Consider the following 21,847-nt stretch of genomic DNA (forward strand, 5'->3'; position numbering starts at 1 on the left):
CTGATCCCTAAGTTAAAATCGCGGCACCGTTAGTACTTAACGTGTTGAACGTGTTCACAAACTGAAACAATGTACAAATCTAATACTACACGACGAAAACTATACGTCCTTTGCTGTCTCAGTACTCGTCAGGGGCACATATTTTAAATTTTGGCCGACAGGAGGGGCACTTATTCGAAGAGGGCGCTTATTCGAGGGGGGCGCCGATTCGAGGATTTACGGTATCACTCTTATGATAACAGACCGAATTGGACTCCACTTAGTCCTTACTTATCTATTTTTTTTTTAATCAGATTTTCAGCCAAGACTGCATTTCCAGTAATGTAGCCTCAATTTGTTGAAGCCGTGAAGCTTTCATTCAGCAGGGTTCAGTGTAACTTTTTAACTGGTTCAAGTTTGTCCTCATTAGTTTCTTCTCAGCGCATTGACAATTATTTCTCAAAAAGGCGCATCGGTTGAGTGATCAAAACTACAACATTAACGACCAAATATGTGCTCGCCATAACCCCTCCGCAGCTACCTTTCTCCCGGCCCTTATAATAACAGAGATCAGGCTACACTTGTTAATCTTGCAATTGGCGCTTCACTTCCAGAATAACTCCACTAGAACAAAAGTTTAAATATATTTAAGGTTTGCATGAAAACATGAAATACAAAAAGGGTGACTGACATGTTGGCAGAGCAGTGCACGTAATAGTCCTTCACAAATCCAGGTCTGCCGTGTTTAGATTAATTATCTTGAACGACTCATTGCCTCACATGAGGCCTGTGTCACATAGAGTTCACGCGACACGTTCCTCTAACACCAGAAATTTACATTTCAAAAGGCGCCATTGAATTACTTGAGCTCATTTGACACGGGGATTCCCCTCATTCACTCGGGTGACGTAAAAATCACATGACAAGTCAGTTTGTCTGCTGAGCGTATCGCCAGCAAAGGATGTGTTCCCTATCATGGGAAACCTTCTTAAATTAGCTCGCACTGCAAAATTGCCATAAAAATAACTTCACTTGAATGACCTGATATGTTGAACTATAGACGGTCAACTGCATATATATGGCCGGAAATCACGAACAGTTGTCAGACAGACTACTTGATTTATGCGTTTGCTGCCCGCGACCTTTTCCTCGCGTAGTATTGTAGATTCCGGGAAACTGTGAACACTTTTCTAAGAATCGGATGCTATTCGCTGTATTGGTGTAATATTTGTTTTCACAGAAACTTAAAGAATTCATGTTCCTGACCCTTCAGCCTTACTCTGAAAGCAAACAACTCAACCAGAATTTGCATTAATTGTATTCATAAATGAGGAAATTGAGCTAAGTAAGACTTGATAACAGGAATGTGACTTAATGATATCCGTTGACATCCTCAATGGACAAATAAACATTCCATGAAATAGAATTTGCATTAATTGTATTCATAAATGAGGAAATTGAGCTAAATAAGACTGGATAACAGGAATGTGACTTAATGATATCCGTTGACATCCTCAATGGACAAATAAACATTCCATGAAATAGAATTTGCATTAATTGTATTCATAAATGAGGAAATTGAGCTAAGTAAGACTGGATAACAGGAATGTGACTTAATGATATCCTTTGAGATCCTCAATGGACAAATAAACATTCCATGAAATAGAATTTGCATTAATTGTATTCATAAATGACGAAATTGAGCTAAATAAGACTGGATAACAGGAATCGTATAACTTAATGATATCCGTTGTGATCCTCAATGGACAACTAAACATTCCATGAAATGGAATACATGAAATTCATACATTTGATCTACGTCATAAAGACTTCGAAGAAACAAACAAACCGTTCAGGCCTGATTTGTTTTGTTCCTTTCTTTTTTTGTTTGTTTGCTTTGTTGTTGTTGTTTTTTTTTTTTTTTTCAGGTTTTATCACAGCCACTTAGCGGTGAACTATTTGACTTTTGAATTTGTTTAACCCTAACATGCACTAGGAAATGTTTTTCTCAGGACGCGTGTATGCATGATATCTTTTTCTCTGTGTAACATGTTTTTTTTTTTTTTTCGGTTCATTGAACGTGGTAAGCGTCTGCAAATCGCTCAAATCATTTAAATTATTATTGTAAATAAGTTTTTTAATTTCTAGTATTTTTTAATAGTTAGTTCATTGTGACTGAAAAGCCTTGTTATACTCTAATCACCCTGAAACGATTATAAAATATTTTGTAACTAATCTTAAGAAACACAAATACAGCATCAGGGGCGGGCATCTCGTTTATTGATGCAGGGTACAGTGAGCGTTACATCATCATAAAGAAAATACAGCAGTAAATAAAGAGAAAATTAAAAAGCAAAGTTGAAAGAGATGCCTCCGAGTGGCTCTTGCATAACTTACAAATTCTTAAATAGCCTACTAGCCCCTTAGGGATTCAGGCCTAAAATACTTCTACAGTTAACACGAACCATACATAATGAACATACTCCAGTGTAATTAGCGAAATGTTACAAAATATATTTATACTCTAATCACCCTGAAACGATTATAAAATATTTTGTAACTAATCTTAAGAAACACAAATACAGCATCAGGGGCGGGCATCTCGTTTATTGATGCCCGCTTTCGAAAATAAAGAAAGAGAACAAAGGAATCTAAGTGTGCAAACTTCTAGACACTGAAAGTAAAGATTCTAACCTATCGTAATATAGCCGTGGCTAGCCGTCCTTGGCTCGATCAGTCTTCTATCTGCCGTGACATAAAAAGTGTAGATTGCTGATGCCTGCTCCTTAGCGGCCCCTGTTCTTAAGCTATGTAGATTAAACAAGTGTATAAGATATCCTAGTTCCGCAAACGCATGCCAAGTCTAAAACTTTATTTCAATACGAATTTTTTGACAGCAAAATATGCTACATCTCCGGAGAAAATAAATTCATAAAATTAAAACTAAAAATTTCATATAATAAACATCTGTTTTGCTCTTACATGCATATATAAATCTTGACAAATGCATCGCAAAAACTAACGTTACAGCAACGAAGGCAAGCTAACTCGTTGCCGCGGAGAAAAGCCGACTAGGCAGTCACGCAAATTGCAGCTAAGCGAAGATTAGCAGGATTAGCCTTGACGCCCGCAAACCTATTATATATCCTCAAGATCATCTCGGGAGTAACAGCGCCCCCCTTTTTATGGAAACAGGTTTTGCAAGTTCAATTTTAGCCGCCTCGAGAACACTTCTATCACAAGTCAAATCACAAGTCGGAAAGCCATACCGATGGTGTGCCCAATTTATGCCATAACAGGCAGAACCAAGTGTGGAGTAGAGGGAACTCTGCTGCAGCAAAATACTCCAAATAAGGAGCAAAAGACGTCTCATCAGACGACAAACAAGCGACTTCCTCAAAGCGCGAAGACCATTCTCTAAATGTTTGAAAGTCACTTGAATAACGCTCTGTTGTTGAAGGGGCCTTTGCTTTACAGGCACGCAAGGGAAGACCTTCCGCTGACTTGCGAAGTCGTCTGGATCTCTTGAGTGGGCAACCTTTGAAGTAAACACACAGCCACTTTGTATACTTGAAAGATAACAAAAGAAATGTGAGAACAATTAGAAAAAAAATGCAACAACACGCAGATCAGAACATAAGGAAGGCCCAGAGGCCTAAATCTTGCATTCAGCACACTATATACTGGCAGTCCTGCACAAAAATGGCATGGCTCAACGGCCTAAAACAGTGTAATCACCTAAGATCAACATGTGATAAACGGGTAGTCCCGCACAAAAATGACATGGCCTAACGGTCTAAAACAGTGTAATCACCTAAGATCAACACATGATAAACGGGCAATCCCGCACAAAGATGACATGGTCCAACGGCCTAAAACAGTGCAATCACCTAAGATCAACACATGATAAACGGGCAGTCCCGCACAAAAATGACATGGCCCAATGGCCTAAAACAGTGCAATCACCTAAGATCAACACATGATAAACGGGCAGTCCCGCACAAAGATGACATGGCCCAATGGCCTAAAACAGTGCAATCACCTAAGATCAACACATGATAAACGGGCAGTCCCGCACAAAGGTGACATGGCCCAACGGCCTAAAACAGCGTAATCGTGACCGCGCGGCATGACTTCTCCCTAGACAGGTTCTACTGGATACTGGACTGTACAGCGCCGACAAGCAACTAAAATTCTCCGAGTCAAAAGGGAACTGTTATTTGCCCCATGGAGATAAACATCTTTACCGTTCTCAACGAAGAGAAAATCAATAACAAAAGATCTGAAACTCCACCTACGATCCACCAAAAAGGCCAAAAGGGAGCTGAAAGGCCAATAAAGAGTAACCAGTTCTATTGACAAAAACATATGTGGCGGATGACATTTTTAACTAACGAAACAGGTGGCACCAGCCAACAGGTTTCTCCTACGCAACTAAATGCTAGAGAATCTTCGAATAGAAACTGGGAAAAACTTGAATTTTTTTTTTTTTTAACTGGGAAAGTAATCAATTGAACAGGGACCCCGATGAGAGGTTACTTCATGAAAATAGCTATCTTTAACTGACCAGTCATCAATCGACGATCTTGCATAAGTAATCAGCTTTCTCGTTAAATGAACGAGGTATCAACTCGGCCTCGATTTTGGTATTACTTTCTTTGGCGGTATGAAATATACCACCGGCGAGTTGAAGCGAACACAGTTTCATACTACCAGAATCGACGATCAAAGGTACAGATTGGTTGTCAGTAAACCACTTAACAGAGCACCCTGAAAGAAGATGTGCAAACTTTTCAAAGCAAAACAAACACAGAGGAGTTCTCTCCACGTGGTACTCGATCTGGTATTCGTCTACATAGGATCTCAGTTTTTGTGCGAAAACAGGCAATGTTACCAATGGCAATAAAAGCAGCCAATCCAATAGCGCTAACATCCGAGCATACAATACAAGATAGTTTGCGAGCAACGTCTGCAAAACACTGGAATTGAGATACGAAACATTATTCTTCCAGAACTCCAACTGTATGGAAACTGACAACGGGTTAACAACAGCAGGAGCACACGCACACTCGACCACTGAACCTGTGGTCAGAAGATCAGAAATAGCCTGCTCGACAAATCACTATACTGGACTGGATGGCTGAGTGATTCAGTATTACAAAACTGAGCTGAGGGTGGAATGTAAATAAAGAGAATCTAATACCCATCAAAAATAGTATCGCGAATAAAGCAAGAAGCGCCTATATGATTTAAAAAATCTACATTAACCATAAGGTTGCCTTTAACTTAAATATAATGCGTTCTGTCCTGATAATCAGTCTTTTATTCATTCATTCATTCAGTCATCAGGGTTAGTACAACTGTTAACCCTCGGACTAACACTCCCATCGTGGCACAAGGGGGATGAAACCCCCTCCTTGGGTTTTCGTTCTATTAAGGTACAAGAAGCCCTGAGCTTGTTCTATAAAATAATGACATAGTTTTTGGCTGTGACGTCGCATGACGTCATTTGACCCACCATCTTGGATATTACTATTTTCTTAAAAAGTCAAAAAATAATCTAGAATGCTTATGAAGCCAGAATGCTTATGAAATGTACAATTTAGTGAAATTCAGCAAAATGATGAACAAAGCTGGAAAAAAATACAGAAGTATGTCGAAAAAGTTGATTTTTGTCCAAACCTATACGAAGTTTGCGGTTGCCATGACAAAGTCAAAAGTAATGGGCACAATTTACATAACCAAAATTTACGCGAACGATGAATGAACAGCTACGGAAATTTTTCAGCCCCTTAGAGTAAATTGTCTTTTCAAGACTTCCAAAAAACCTTGAATCACATGGTTCAACAAAATTATCAATAAGTTCAACTGGGTCAAAGTCTCCCAATCATTTGATTAAATTGAAAAAATTATATACTCAGCTTATCCCATTCTCTTCAATGCAGCTTGGTATTTGCCATAAGTATGTATTTTTACTGCTTGGAGGGGCTGCAGCGGCTCCTCTAAAACGGCTTGGGCAGGAAGATGGATTTGCTCAGTCGCTTCTTTGGCCGCATCTGAAACACTTGTCTGCTAGTTGAGGCTGACGTCCACGAAAGGACTGCATGCGAAAAAAACAAAAAGGCTGATTAGAAGAAAAATAATTGCCAGTGGACAGGCCATGAGTGGATGGAGCTTCACTGGATGTAGAGCGGGTAGCTGTAGAGTTGGCCAGCTAGACGCATTTTTCCGCTTTTTCTCCCGGATCTTAGCTGACGTTCGTATTTCGGCTGATCAGAGCTTTTTCTCTTCCTCTGAATCTTCGGCGAGTTCGTCGATTCGTACTTGCACTGCTGCCCAAACAGCGGGGTTCTTGTCCGCGGAACGAAATAACTTGGCTTCTGAAAGGTTTCCTTTTGAGATGGTCTTGCTGGTCCCGTCTGTTGCATCCAGCAGAGAGTTGCTGAACTCGTATTGTACTTTAGAGTTAAAAGAACTCGAAGCCTTGGATACCGTTTTTAGCCTCTACAATTCAGACTGAGTGGCAGCTTGTTTCTCGTCGAGATCGCGTTTGAATGCAGAGAACTTCTGATCAAACTTAACGTCCAAAAGACGAGGAAACAATGTTCGTGAAGCAGTCTCATGAAAAGGATCTCCCTCAGTGAAGGATTGCGCGATCGAAGCGGGAACGCTCGCTCGTTCAATATCCCACGATATAACAGCAAAAGCAAAGTTGAAAGAGATGCCTCCGAGTGGCTCTTGCATAACTTACAAATTCTTAAATAGCCTACTAGCCCCTTAGGGATTCAGGCCTAGAATACTTCTACAGTTAACACGAACCATACATAATGAACATACTCCAGTGTAATTAGCGAAACGTTACAAAATATATTTAAAGGGAGTTCCAGTAAAGTATGTATGTATGTAAATCACCGAAATTTGCAAGACTACGAGGAAAAATGTCTTTGTGAACCTGATGAAATTACTCTGCGCGAGGAAGAGGATTTTTGATGTTCTGGAAGTTATCTTTTGCCTGGAAACCTTTACAAATAGTGCATTAAATAATGTACTTTCTGCAAACTTTAGATCTTACACCTGCATAAATAACAATTTGTATGCGGGTTGAATAGAATGAATGTATTTGCCGCTGATTCAGCGAAAAAAGCTCAACTGACTTTACACAGCTATCTAGGCTGCACATACATTCTGCAGATGTATATTAGAAACTAGTTTTGTTGAGATCGCCATTCGTCAGCTGAATTTATTTAGGCTTCAAGCTGGCTCTACTCAATATGCAGCTGAATTTAATCAGGCTACTTTCAGGTTTCAAGCTAGCTTTATTCAGCCTCCAGTCAATTGTGCCTAAGTTGATCCAATCTTGTTCCTCGCTACTGTAAGTAAAGTACTCTTCAGTGTAGTTCGATTTAAATCGAAGTTGAAGTTACGAAGAATAAACTTGTGAAGTCCAAGTTCTCTAAGTGTCTTTATTTCCATTTGGAGCAGATTCGACGGTACTTTGGAACCCGTGACAAGTCCCTCTCTAGCAGCAAGCGCGTGGGGTTGCTCGGGCTGATTCCCGAGTCCAGTTAATTTCTTAGTTGGATGGGGGCCAGGGGGTGGAAACCCGGGAGAATAGGGGGCGGAGGCGGGAGAGGATGGGGCCGGAAACGAGAGAAAGGGGCGGGAAGTGGGAGTTCAAAGAAGGCGGGAATCATTTATTAAGTTTAAAAATACTTTAAAAAAACAAGAGCTCAAAATGTTATTTCACTTACATTTAACCTATTTTGAGACTTCTGGGCCGACGGAAAAACGAGAATGGGCCCTTGGGCTAAAACAACTGAGGCCTACTTCCGGTAAAATTGGAAACCCTTTTACAGTGGTTACGTCATAGGTCATGAAATGTTGTTGCTTAAGCTGTCAAAAGACGTGAGTAAGAGGAGCAAGGCTGAAAACAAAGGAAAAAAGGAAAAGAAAACCCCTAAGGATTGCGCAGCTAAATGACTAGGATGTGTTGTGAGTCTCCTTATCTACAGGGGACGGACGCAAGGCGGACGAGGCCGGGAGTCGGGAGATAGAGGAACGGGATGGGGAGGTTCTGACCCCCCTGTCCTCCCTCACTTCCTAGGGTCAAACACAGTAGTTTCCAGCCAGTTAGGTTTTCTCGAAGCCCATTTTCCCCATTTAGAGTTTAGGGCGACAAGAGCCGTTGTCACTCGTTAATTAAAACATACTCGTAACCATTGTCATGGTTTTTGAAGGCAACAACACACTGTTCTCCTCGAAATTGACAAAAATTTGGCCAATAATGCAACAATTGACATTCCGTCTCGTCGCGGGATTTTATGCCCGCGGGACTTCACACCCGTATTTCTGACTTTATACCCGTATTTTTATGTTTCACTACCAGTGATAAGCTATAAGTCACCTTTGAATCCGATCTCTATTAAACATTTCCATTGAATAACAACAGTAACCAAGCGCTTACAAATTGGACGTCCTGCTCCAAAAAGCTGTCTAGGCCTCTTTCCGCCATCCTTGTTTCGCACGAGGAAGCAACCTTCCAAATGTGGTGGTGAGAGTGGATTCATTTGGAAAGTACAGAACTCAAACGAGTTTTATCAACTCATTGTTCATACGTTTTGTGTTAAACGCAATTAGGAAATTTAAAATAGTCATGGAAAGATGAATGTTTCATAAAAACTGAAAGATAACATTGCCTTTAACATTACCTTTAACAATGCCCCCCCCCCCCCCCCCTGCCCCTAGGATAGGACATTTGCGGGGCAAAGTAAAAAAAGATTATTTGTTGGAAAAATTGTTAAAAAATTTAAGTACCCTCTTTTATTTTCAGTGCTCTGAACTGATTCCAAGATGTTCTGAAAATTGTTTTGGGTTCAGGCTGAGCAAATTTGGGGATCAATTCGGGACTGGGGATCATTTCAGGTCCGATTTCGGGATCAGGCCTTCCCCATAAAATGTTTCCTTTCCCGTCGTCCATCTGACCCATTTTTTTGCAAAAGTGAAAGAAAACATATTCCAGATACAATGTGTGACAAGCATAATTTTACTTTTAACTTAATTTACATTCTCTGTTTTGAATACAAAAAAAACATGTGTTCAAGACTTTATTTTGAATAGGAATCTTTTATAACTAATTTGCTCTGCCTGTACATTAAATCGGAAATGTTTGTGAACGTCGTTCCATATATCTCTCAGCATTGCATACTTGGAAACAAAGGTTTTATTTAATAGCATTGTGTCACTGACTCAGGCTCCCTTGACCAATTTTGTTTTCCTTTTTTTTATTTTTTTATTTTTTGCCCAACCGACCAACCCACTTTAACAAAAGGAAATGAGACGGAAAACAAAACATTTTGTGGGGATGGCCTCACTTCTAAAGCTTTGCAGTATCAGTTTTCCATCTTCTTTAAAGAGGTTCAAAAACATTGGTGAAAAAAAAACCCACAGGATTGTGTTACCTCCACCCCCAGGAGTGAATTTACACATTAATTTTAAAACTCAAACACACTTGCGTTCATATATCAGACAAAGCTGTCTACTCTTTCAATTCCTTCCAGCAATGAAAATCTCAATCAGGTAAAAGCACAGCTAGCTACTATGAGCCAAAATGAGTCCTGAATGAAGGATGTGTGAATCACTTGCCCATGCAGAGGACAGAAGGGAGTTAAGGGGGTGGGGGGGGGGGGGTAGCTATGAGCTTTATTATACTGTAGCTATGATAAAATAATTTATAACAATAGTGAAGACTTGAAACTTAGGGGATAACTAAACATTACATTTTATTGCAGCAACAAAAATACAAGAAACTTGCATGATACACAACAATACAAATGAAATATTTACAATTGATGGTCAAACTGATTAACAAAATAGGGGAACTGTAATCACACAATCTCACAGTTCCCTATACTTGTCATTGGAAAATCTTGAGGAGCTCAAAAGATGGGGGAGGGGAGGCAGGGGCACAAACAGAATTAGGATAGGTCAATCCTTGCTCCGATTCTGAGGATGATGCAAAGGGGAGCCCAGGCCCCCTCTCCTAGATCTACAATGGCTTACTGTCATTGACTTGCTATGCACATTACTAGTTAATAATTACTCCTCCAAGCACAAGGGCATTATTGGGAGAAAATTACTGGAGGCCTTTCTGGACTAGACTACGGGCATTCTCTCTTTCACTTAGTCCATCATGCGTGACTGTAACAAAACCCTTGAGGAAAAAGTGGCCGCGCAAAATCCTGACAGAGAGATGTGCTCCTTTCACAAACTTCTCGCCCCCACAATTTTGTGCATCAATTCTTTCCTGAAGGTTTTTTTTCACATCACACACCAGGGACTAAGCGAAGGACTGATTGCTCATAGTCTATTTCTGGGCTGCACAAGGGCCATATTTTCCAAGTAAAATCCTCAGAGAGTGAGAAACAATATGGCTCATGATAATATTTGCAGTTTATTTTTTGGCAGGTGGCAGGGCATTAGCGAACATTGCTCATAATGCCCTTAGCCTAATAAGAAAATCTGGCCCCAACTATTATCCAGTCACAGTGTGTGTTATATTGTACACCCTCTAGCATTATACAAGCATTATATTATAATATTAAGTGTTCTCTGATTGGATAACTAAACTACATACATGTATTCTAGATAATTCAGTACCTTGTTTTACGCAGTCTCTTTACTAATTACTGGTAATATGATTATCTATAGTATATAAAAATATTCGTTCCAGTAAAAATGAGTAATGCCTATCTTCAGGTTACAGTATATCTCAAAAAAATCTCATTTCTTTACATGATGTAGTTAGCTAAATTAGACAGAATCTCAGGAATGTAATTTATGAGTGCTTACAAGTCAGCTGCACTACATGAATAATTGAACTGTTCTTTTAATACAATGAGAAAATGAAGTCTCACAGAAACATATCATATTTACAAATATACTGTACTTATAAAACAGGTGGCACACTCTAAATTTAGGAGGTTTTGCAAACCATAAGCTTGACAAGAAGTTAAATGAGCAGTTTTCTGCATGTGTGTAATGCATACTGACACAACTCTTGGCTGTATTCTGCTAAACAGCAATTCACACACCCGTTAATTGTCTGACAACTCTCACCATTCTGCAATTTGAGAGAAAAGCTCTCATTCAAATGTTAGCCCTGCTCTACAGACGCTGATTATCTGTGCACTGCATATTTCCTTTAGTCATGATTATGTCCTCATCATACCCTGTTAAAACAAGTGACCCTTCTACAGGGAAGTGAGTTTTTATAAGTTATAAGGTGGCATAATAGCATGACATGTTCAACACTGTTGTTCTTCCTGTGTTTAACCATTACTGGCAGACATTTGACTTAATAAATGAGCAAAAAGTTTCTTAACTTTGAACCAGTTACAGTTAAGACCAAAAAACAGTGTTCTTTGGTTTTCAAATTTTATGGAATAATAATAATAAAAAAATAGCATCTATTCTGAGTTCCTGGACACCTGGATAATTAATATCACAGGATATCAGGAAGGCACACAAGACAAGTGACTGGCCAATTGTTACTTTGTTTATGGTAAAGGTAAGAATCGTAAGAGTGTCTAAAAGGGTATTATTCACGCCCCTTCAAACGGTTTCAACATTTAACCAACATTCATTCAACAAAAGTTGAACAGATGTTGGGCTAATGTTGGATGCAAAAACAAAATCATTTGGAGGCCGTTCTACAATGTCAACATTGCGCCAACAAAGGAACCAACACTTTGAGAAATTCGATTGTGAGGAACTAAGGACTAGAAACCAGACTTTCTCTTCCAGATTAAACAAAACTTTTGTGGCCTGATGTCAGCATGCATGTGCTCTACAATTGTTGAATGGAATGTTCAAACCGCTTCAACATCATTCAACATTTTCGAGAACAAAGAAAAAGTTGAGTCGATGTTGAATAAAAGTTTAAATCGCTTTAAGTTTGATTCAAAACGCTTCTGACAAGCTTTCAACATTTTTTATGCTTTCAACAATGTTGGACGGCCTGTTCAAACGCGCCCGACATTTGGTTCAACAAAGTGTTGACTGCGTGTTGAGGCAAATGTTGAAACCTTTCAAATGGGTCTTTAGAAACCAATCCAGGAAAGTACTTCATACACTCTACAGTTTAGACGAAGTTTAAAGTGCACCTAGCCCCCAGTTGCTTCATGCGGCTTAAAAAGTACAGGTCCAAACAATACGAATTTCAATCGATCAAGACCAGTCTTTTGGTTGAGCTTGTTATAATCATAACATTAGCCATATATCCCTTGATTTGATAAACTAAATGCTACCTAAAAGCTCACTTCTACAAAAGGGTCAAATTTTAGAACAAAGCGCCACTCCAAAAAATATATATATATATGCCACAAGATCAATGCAGCCCTTGAGTTTTCTTTACAACTTTTAGTTTGCCTGTACCTCCACCTCACATCTAGCTCTCCATTCCTGATTCACAGCTCATCTGCAAAGAAGTCTTTCCCATCGTTGCTTGAAGCATTGCAAATTGCTCTCAAAGCCTTTTAAATTGCTATAAAAGAAGCTTGTCATGATTGACGAAAGTTAAGAGTCTTCCCAATCAAAAAATAACCCTGACTCCAACAACAAAAAAACATTTTTTTTTTGCAACAAACTTTGGACGTTTAGTCCCTAAATATGTTGGAATGCCTAATTTGTTTTCCATTTTCCTAAGCAAATAGTCAGAGGATTGACTGAGGTGCTATCCTGTTTGGTTCCTGGATATAGCTCATCAGTATACCCCACCCCAGACTTCCTACATGCCGTCATGTAACAATTCAAGCATGATTTCCAAAAGGCACAGCAGTTCCATGATTCAACCCAATGCAAAATGCTTTTTGCAGAAATGCTTCGAATGACAAGTAGTTTCATTTAAGCAAATAGCCATTTTTGGGGTTAGGTGCCCTTTAAGTTGCACAGTATATAACATAAATCATACTGGCATAATTGTGTTATAACATAACTTTTCTTATGCATCAGTCAATTCCACTAGTGGTATTATTTGCAAAAAAGAAAAAAAAATTAAAAAAAGGCAAATTCTCCAGGTTGGGGACAATTAATAAGTGGGTCAAATGTCCTAGGATAAGGGGGAGAGCAAGAACAAAGGTAAATACCCTGCACCCAGGCTCATCTGGAAAATAACACTGCTCAAAATTTGATAAATCATATCAAACGGTTCTGTTCACATGTGTGTTTATTCTTCCACTGGTCAGAACATTGGGTGAGAAGATTTGGGTTTGTTTGTTTGTTTTTTTTTAGTTAGAAAATAGCACAAAGAAAGTACACACACTGATTGGTTTAAGGTGGTTGAACACAGTTTTCACTTGCGCTTTTGCTGATGCCATTCAGCGCACGCACAAGGATTGCAAAAAACAAACATGCCATCAATAGAGCGATCATTTTATTTACTCAACACCCGCAGTATCTGTGCTATTTTTCTCTATAATTGAACGCAATGTATTGATGGCTTTAGTCTTTCATTACAAAGATATGTTAGAAAAGGTAACGATGCAAAGAACCCAGCAATTTTCAGCTTTTTCTTTCTTACCAAAAGAACCCAGTTAAATGCAGTGCATGTGTAATAAGTCAAAAAATTGCGATTGAATGAAAATTGCACTCTCGGAAATACCCCTATTTCTCGAGAACCACTCATTAGAATTTCATGAAATTTGGCAGGAAAATACTTTAGGAAATAAGTAACTGGAGTATTGAAAATAACTGAACTTTAACAAAGGAAATTCTAGATATTCCAGTGAACAATCAACAAGGGATAATAATTATTAAAGATCTCTCTGTTAAATTATTAGCAAAATGGGGTTAACTTGTGAGAATCATTACAAACTTGTTGCATGCAAATTATAAAGAAAATCTAATGACTAGATTTTCTGCAAATAAACAAAACCGATTTTAAAGGTCTGTTTATATTTATTCATGTTGCCATGGCAATGGCACATACGTCAGCTTAACCATCAAAAAACCAATTAAGTTTGTGTTGTTAACTAGCTTGCTGCCATTTTTGACGACCGAGGGATCAAGGGTTTTAGAGAAAAGGTGAATGAAACATAGGTATCAAAAACTGTGTTCAGCCACCTTAACACTGTGTTTCTGGAACTCTATAGAGACAGAACTAGCACAAGCTGTTGACAGAATGATATCGCAAGCAAAGAAAATTTACATTTTGATGATCAAAGTAGACAAGTTGTTTTCTTTTTTTGTCACAGAATTTTCCATAAGAAATAGAAAAGATGTTTTCTGTGTTTTTATTGAGTTTTGGTGTAAATCTGTCTGTTGTAGATAGTGAGTAGCCTAGCAGTGTAAGGTTGTTAACAAACTGGCGGGTGCTTTTTTACATTTTTTTATGTGTCTGTGAAGAGGATTTAGATAAAACTTTGAATGACTAGGATTAAGACACGAGCAGAATGCCTGGCTATTGCCCAGGAGGAAGATAGACACTGCTGTAATTGAATGATCGATTGTTAATCTATAAATTTACTTCAGTTTTAATTGCATGACAGAAAAACGCTGGTTGTGATGCCTCTAAAGTAAATTGAACTGCTGCTAAAATTCATTAGGATCACTTTCCCTAGCTAATGGTTATATTTTAGATCCAATTTAGGGAAACTACAAAATACAGGGCCACTTATTTACATCTCATTGAATCATAAAAGTGCCTATTGTATTATGCTTCTTTCTGACACGTGTAAACGAGGTGGTCCAAAGTGGCCCTGCGTTCTGTAGCTAATTTCCTTTCTTTTAATACACAAGGAAATGTTCAGTTACAGCCTCATAACATCATATTACTTTTAATGTTCTATATAACAAGTACCTTGTGTTTGTCATCGAGATCTTTCAGAAGTACAGTAATTCGTCTATCCATGGTCACTGTCATTCCTCCAATGGAGCGAATTCCTTCACGGATTTGAGTGCTGCGCACAAAGTCGCCATCTTTGTTGAATATTTCCACATGGAGGAGACCAGGGGCGAGTAGCACTCCTTCCTTACCAGCGATGACGACAATGTTCACTCCCCCGGTGAAATGCAATTCCTGGATACCAATAACGTCCTTGGAGTTTAAACTTGTTCAAATGGACGCCGTCTTCACTGAATATGTGAACACAGGAATCACCCTGCTCCACTACCATAACACGGCCATCATTAGCAGCAGTGATATCCCATGCACCCTTCAATGTTCCTTCTCCAAAAGAACGAACAAACAAGCCATCAGTATCGTACACAGACACACGATAGTCGCTCAGTACCAGTACTTGACTGTTGGTGACTGTCAGTCTGTCCCAGTACTCTCCCCTCACGGGAAACTTGTGATGCAGGTCAGCGGTGTTGCTAAATACATAAACAACCAATCCCTCAGATCCAGTCCTCTTCACGTATCTGACCAGTACATAGATGTTGTCCTGGTTGTCTGTGGCCACATCATGAATATATAACTTTGTTTCAGCGTCATCATTAGGGACGCTGAAATGTTTTATGAACTGACCACTAGGGTCAAACATCTTTACCTCATTATAGCCACACTCTCCAACAATGAATTGTCCGCTGGAGTTTGTAGCGATTCCAAGCGGGCGCTTCAGCTTGTGCTCCTTTTCCCCCTCCTGACCAAATGACCATGGTACATAACAGTGCTCCATGTCTTGTTTACGCAGAACTTTAGCTAATCGTCTGTCACGCAATGGATCAACTTTGCCTTCTCCGATATCAACAGCAGGGCACATCCAGAGAGATATGTCTTTCCCGACTGTTTGCGTTACATCGTAGATGACACGATTCACGTGACAGACACTGGAAATGATCTTTCCGCGTTCATCTTTACCAACCAAACCCCATACTGCCTGAATGCCTTTCTTGAGCTGAACATCAAAACTATTCTGAACTGCTGACAAAGAGTTTAGTTCTTCAACGCACACTCTACATGGTGCTAGTGCGTCCTCGGGGTTGTCTATTGTCTCTAGTATTGTCGCCATAACTCGATACTGCATTGCTAGAATGCGATCTGGTATTTCAAGAGCTTCATTGTTAAAGGCTTCTGATGCTTTTTCTCGGGCGTGTTCGAATCTTTTCTTTGCACTGGAGAGCTTTCTTTTAGCTGATTCATCTAAGCCAGTAAGCTTCAACATTGTCATCTCTTCAGCGAGAGTAAATGCTTCAGCACAAGCTGCTTGTGCAGTTGCCGCCCTGTCTTCGTTCCTGATTCTTGCCTTATTAAACACTTCATAGAGTAGCACAATTCCTTCTTTAAAGGAGCTAATACTTGCTCCCAAATCTTTTCTTGATAATCCATCCAACTTAGACTTGATATCGTCGATTTCACGGACGATCAATCCACGAAATTTTTGATCCGTTATATCGCCATCTTTCAGTTTCTCCGCTGCCTTATCTCTGCCTTTATTTACAAGCAAACCAACAGTGGCCTTGAATACCGCTGTAACGATCGAAGACATGTTAAAGTTTGAAGTAAAGATCTCAGAAACTGTTGCGTTTTCAGTAAAAATGATCTTGTTATGACGTCGCGTCGCAATTATTAGCAAATATGATTCCAAAAACTGCGGGTCAGCATCGGTGCCGGGAAATAAAATATCTACTGTACTCGATACAGACTGGACTCCACATAATGTGGACTGAAGAGCTCATGGCTTGTTTGTTTATTTGTTTGTTTGCTTGTTTAAAAAATCCTAATATTCATCGAAAGCAACAGTCCAGTAAAAGCCAGTTAAGAGAAGTTAGAATAGAAATTTCAAACATTTTTATTCCATTTTAACTCTACAGTATGGGGCCCAGTTCTCGGCCACAAAAAACGTAAACTTGTATTTCTTACCTTGGAATAGCTGTAAGGACTTAAAATTTCACGGATAACTAGCTTCAGCATTCCGTCTACACATGTAGAGCTATCGACTGCTCAACGCTGTTTTCTCCCGAATAATAACGAAAATGGAGGCTTCGTTCGTGGGCCCAGTTATCGACCAGCGGGCCCAGTTCTCGGCCACAAAAGAGTGCATGCGATTCCTCAGAATAAAGAACGCTTTATTACCATTTTTTTGTTGTTAAATCACTTATAAGGCTTGTGTTTTGATATTTCGATCACAAATTATCCTTAAAGAGCACTGTCAGTCATGTTAGAAAAGGAAGTTTTTTTGCACACCTAGTTTTTCTCTTAAGTGCAGTCAAGCGAGGCTAAAAAGAGTTGGGTATTTAAAACGGGATTAAGTCAGAGCTCATAGTTTTCAGCATGCCACCCCATTACAGCTTTATTTTTACAACTGACTTGACACGAATACTCCACACAAAAATATGAGCGCTTTTAGTGTTGAAGGCGAGCAGGGTGGCCGAGAATAGGCAAATACGCAAAAGTACTAAGGAAATATTGAGGAGTGAATTTAGGTCAAAGAATTAAACACGCCAGGAAAAGTTTATATTTAACAGATAGCTTTATCACTCTACATTCTTTATGCCAAGAATTGGCTGATTTGGGCTTTCTAGACGGACAAAATATAAACTTGAATTAAACCATGTAATTCGAGTAGCCGTAAACAAACACGTTTTCTGGGAAACCAAATTCACCTACCTTCGCGTCACCTCGACGTGCTCACAGAAAAAGTCGGCAGGACGAAACAAAACTTGGCAGAACGGAAGACAAGGAATCAAGCTACCTTTGGAAACAATTGCTTTTTATTCAGATTCATTTGTGGCGCGAAAAATAAACGCTGAACAAAAAGTGGCCGAGAACGAGAACTGGGCCCCACACTGTACCGCATGACATTGGCTTTTTAACGACATAACGAATGTTTGATTGTACGTCTCTTTTTTTTATTAGAAAGCTATGCGTTGGGTAGCCTCACAGCACAGTCATTATATTTATAGAAGCGAAAGATTATTTCATTGCATTCTGGTACAAAACATCCTGCTCTTAACAATTATTTGGACAGCCTAAAGTCATCAGTAATCTACTAATGAGTTTATCTTACAACCACTATCTTATTGCACGAGGTTTTATCTGATGTTTTGACATTTTTCAAAATTCGTTTTCAACATTAGTATTAAAGTTAAAATGGATTCTTGTCCATGCCTTCCAGTTTGATTGGATAGCGTTGAATGCAGTCCACATTTTGTGCAGTTCAGTCCTGTCCAGTTCTCTTCTTTGCACCGCGTTCGTCACATGTCGCAAAGACCAATCTGTGTTCAAGTGATGATTGACAGGGGGGCGTTGGGTATCACTGTTTGAGTCAATAAACAGGAAATATGATGATAGGGAAATGTCACCTCTCTAATCGGACATCGCTGTAATGCAGACACATCTCTAAGGCTGACACGGCTGTCTTGCTGGTCCCAGCTGAATTTCAGTTGTTTCTCTGTGCCTGTGCTCTCTTTAATGAGAACACCTCTCTGAAGAAGATAGCAAGATACCAACGAATTCCATACTCCGACGTTTCGTGTTGTTTCTGTTCTGTCCCTCGTTTTTTGTTTTAAATTCTAGAGATCAAGATAGCTGAAATTGACAACATGCCAATAATATCAGTTGCACTTTTGTAGCGCGCCATGCATGGATTTGCTCTCGTGACAACATAAATCATAACTGAAATAAACGAAGCTACAAGATTTGAATTGCGCATCTAACAAAACATCAAAAAATGTATCCAGATCTTTTAAAACCTGCTCATTTTTGGCGTCCAGATCTTTAATGATGACTAGACAATTTGTGTTTATCCACGATATGAAAGAAGTTACAAATAAACACAAACTGTTCACTCATAGTTCAGTAATGAATGTTTTCATTCCTTGGGTTCCTTCACGTATTTACTGAGAAGTGACACGTTTCACAGCTTTTCAGAGGTCAAAGTTCACAGAGCTTTTGATTATCGCCAAAACAAACAATAGTTCGTATAGTGTGATCGTCCGGGTGAGTGTAGTTCCGAAAAGAACTATTGTTGGTGACTGACGTTTCGACAACCTGAGCGGAAGTCATCTTCAGAATCAAGTGAATAGTGTTTGTCAGTCGATAATGTTATAAGTCTGGTCCGTTGAAAGTGATTGGTCAATATAGCCATGATGGTATTGGCTGAAAGACTCGTGTAAAGTTTGTCATCAGTCATTGGTGGGTTTTGATCCGCCTATTGTTAGTCAAACAGGTCGATTTTTGGTCCGTGTATTGTTAAGTCGGTCTGTTAGAAGTCCGTTTGTCGGTTTCGTTTCCGTCATGGATGAGTCTTTTGTAAGGCGCCGGTAGTTGTTGACATCTGTTTAGAGGCGTTTGTTCTAGGTTAGTGTACCAGCTTTCCAGAGACAGTCGTTGAAAATAGTTTGTACTGTAGGTTAAGCACTGAGCAGAGTCCCACTCAAAGTTGTGGTTTGTCAGTTGATGATGTACAGCAATGTAATTGTTGGCATCACCATTTCTTGTGGCTCGTTTGTGTTCAGTCAGTCTCGTGTTAAGGTTTCTGCCAGTCTCACCAATATAGGAAGCCTGGCAGTCGGAGCATTTGATCTTGCAAAGTGCTCCCTGTCTTTTGTTAGGTTCGTCTCTGTCTTTCACGTTGGTCAGTAAGTGTCGTAGCGTAGTTGTAGGTTTGTGGGCTACACGAATGTTGTAGGGCCGTAGGATCCGTGAGATGGTCTCAGAAGTGCCCTTAACGTAAGGTATAGTCACTGTAGTAACAGGTGTAGGGTTCCTGTTCGTAGCGTCAGCTTCAGTAGGTCGGTAAATGTTTCGTCTAATAAAGTCAGCGTTGTAGTTGTTTTTGTGAAAAACACGTTCAAGGTATCTGTTTTCGTCACGTAAGCTGTCCGGTGTGTCATAAACTAGTTGCGCTCGTCTGGTCAAAGTCTTTATAGTCGTGGTTTTGTGTGAAGTCGGCTTGTAGGATGATTCGTCAAGTAATCTGTCGGTATGCGTCGGTTTTCTGTACACTGTCGTTCGTGGTTCGTTGTTGTCGCGGCTTACCAAACAGTCTAGGAAAGGAAGTTTTCCATTTTCTTCGATTTCTTTAGTAAACTGGATGTCGGCGTTCCGTTCGTTTAGGTGGTCGTGAAAATCGTCAATTTCGTCTTTGTGAACGGCAGTAAAGGTGTCGTCAACGCAGCGTAACCAAAGCCGTATCGTTTGCCGGCAAGTTGCAAGGACGCGTTCCTCCACGTGTTGCATCACAATTTCTGCGACAACAACAGAAACAGGCGACCCCATGGCTGTTCCATGCAATCGTTTCTAGTGTTTACCGTTGTACTGAAAGTAAGTCGATGTAAGGCAAAGGTTCAGTAAGTCCATGATGTCTTCTGTCGGTAACGGTAGTTTAACAGTAGATTGTGGTATAGCGGTCTCGGTACACTGTAATGCCATTTGAAGTGGAATACTGGTGAACAGTGATTTCACATCAAAAGACACAAGTTTGTAGTCGTCAGGTATCTGTACTGTCTTAAATTAAATAAATAGCGTCAATAAAGTTCTCGTAGATTGTAGTTTGCGTCTTGATTTGTCAGTAAGGGGTTGCAGTATGGTCGTCAAGTACTTAGACAGTTGATACGTAGGGGATCCACAGAATGACACTATAGGTCGCATCGGTATACCAGGTTTGTGCAGTTTCGGTAGTCCGTAAAGTTTCGGTGGTTGTGGTGCTGAGCACCTCAGTCGATAGTAGCGTTGAGTGTCAATAGCGTCAGTCTTTTTAAGCGTAAGGATTTTGCTGTTAAGTTTACGTTGAAGTGCTGGCGTCGGGTCGCGTTTAAGTTCTTCGTAAGTTTGTTTGTCGTTAACAAGTGCGTCCATTTTGTCATAGTAGTCAGTCTTGTCCATAACAACAGTGACAACAGTGACACGTCCTTTGTCGGCTGGTAGTATAACAATGTTGTTGTCGTCTTGCAGTCGTTTCAGTGCTTGTTGTTCGTTTTTTGTCAAGTTATTGTCAGGTATAGAGGCTGATTGTACCGTGGAAGCAATTCTGCTGCTGATGTTATCCTTGGGAGATTCTGATAACTGTGATAAGTCTCGCTGACGAGGCAGAACCGCCTCAACACTAGATACAGTAGACTTGGTCGACCTATTTGACTAACAATAGACGGATCGAAACCCACCAATGACTGACGACAAACTTTACACGAGTCTTTCAGCCAATACCATCATGGCTATATTGACCAATCACTTTCAACGGACCAGACTTATAACATCATCGACTGAGAAACACTATTCACTTGACTCTGAAGATGACTTCCGCTCAGATTGTCGAAACGTCAGTCATCAACAACAGTTCTTTTCAGAACTACACTCACCCGGACGATCACACCATACGAACTACGGATACTCCTGGGTTCAAATCATTCACTATAAAAGAAACAATGACAGCGATTGTCATGGAAATAGACTGGGTGGAGTCCAATTCGGTTTGTTATCATAAGTGTCAATTCGGTCTGTTATCATACAAAATCGGACGACCGCGCAGCGGGAGTCCGATTTGCTCATCGCGAGTATGATTACAGACTGGATTGGACGACACGAAGTCTTATTGCCAATTAATCATAAAAATTATAATTTCCGAGAAAAGAAGGGTAGCCAAGTTATGGAGGAAAGGGAAAATTTGCATTAAAAATTAATTGATTGATTGATTGATTGATTGATTGATTGATTGATTGATTGATTGAAATACCTAGTAAGGAGATGTAAACATTCTAAGGCCACCGCGCCTCCTATAGGCACCCTAGGCGCCAAAAACACAAAAGCGCACGCAGGCACGCTCGTAACTACAACTTTGAATGTGATTGGCTCATTGAACTGTCCGATAACAAACAGTCCAATAACAAACTGTCCGATAACAACTTGGCAAGTGAATTAGTGGAAAATAGG

General features: G+C 39.8%; 2 pseudogenes across 1 annotated transcript; both read right to left on the reverse strand.

Annotated features, from left to right (window-relative positions):
- The window catches only part of LOC145486796 (uncharacterized), a 35,981-nt pseudogene extending 27,435 nt beyond the window's left edge, over window positions 1-8,546 (reverse strand).
- A 3,032-nt stretch (window positions 8,547-11,578) lies between these two features.
- Window positions 11,579-16,463, reverse strand: LOC145486285 (uncharacterized; annotated as a pseudogene). Its single transcript, XR_014049262.1, has 2 exons — window positions 14,834-16,463; window positions 11,579-12,454 (listed from the first exon to the last, which is right to left on the reverse strand). The product of XR_014049262.1 is annotated as an uncharacterized LOC145486285 (transcript).
- Window positions 16,464-21,847: the final 5,384 nt, after the last annotated feature.

This window comes from Orbicella franksi, chromosome 5, assembly GCF_964199315.1.
Source record: "Orbicella franksi chromosome 5, jaOrbFran1.1, whole genome shotgun sequence".
Lineage (NCBI taxonomy): Eukaryota > Metazoa > Cnidaria > Anthozoa > Scleractinia > Merulinidae > Orbicella > Orbicella franksi.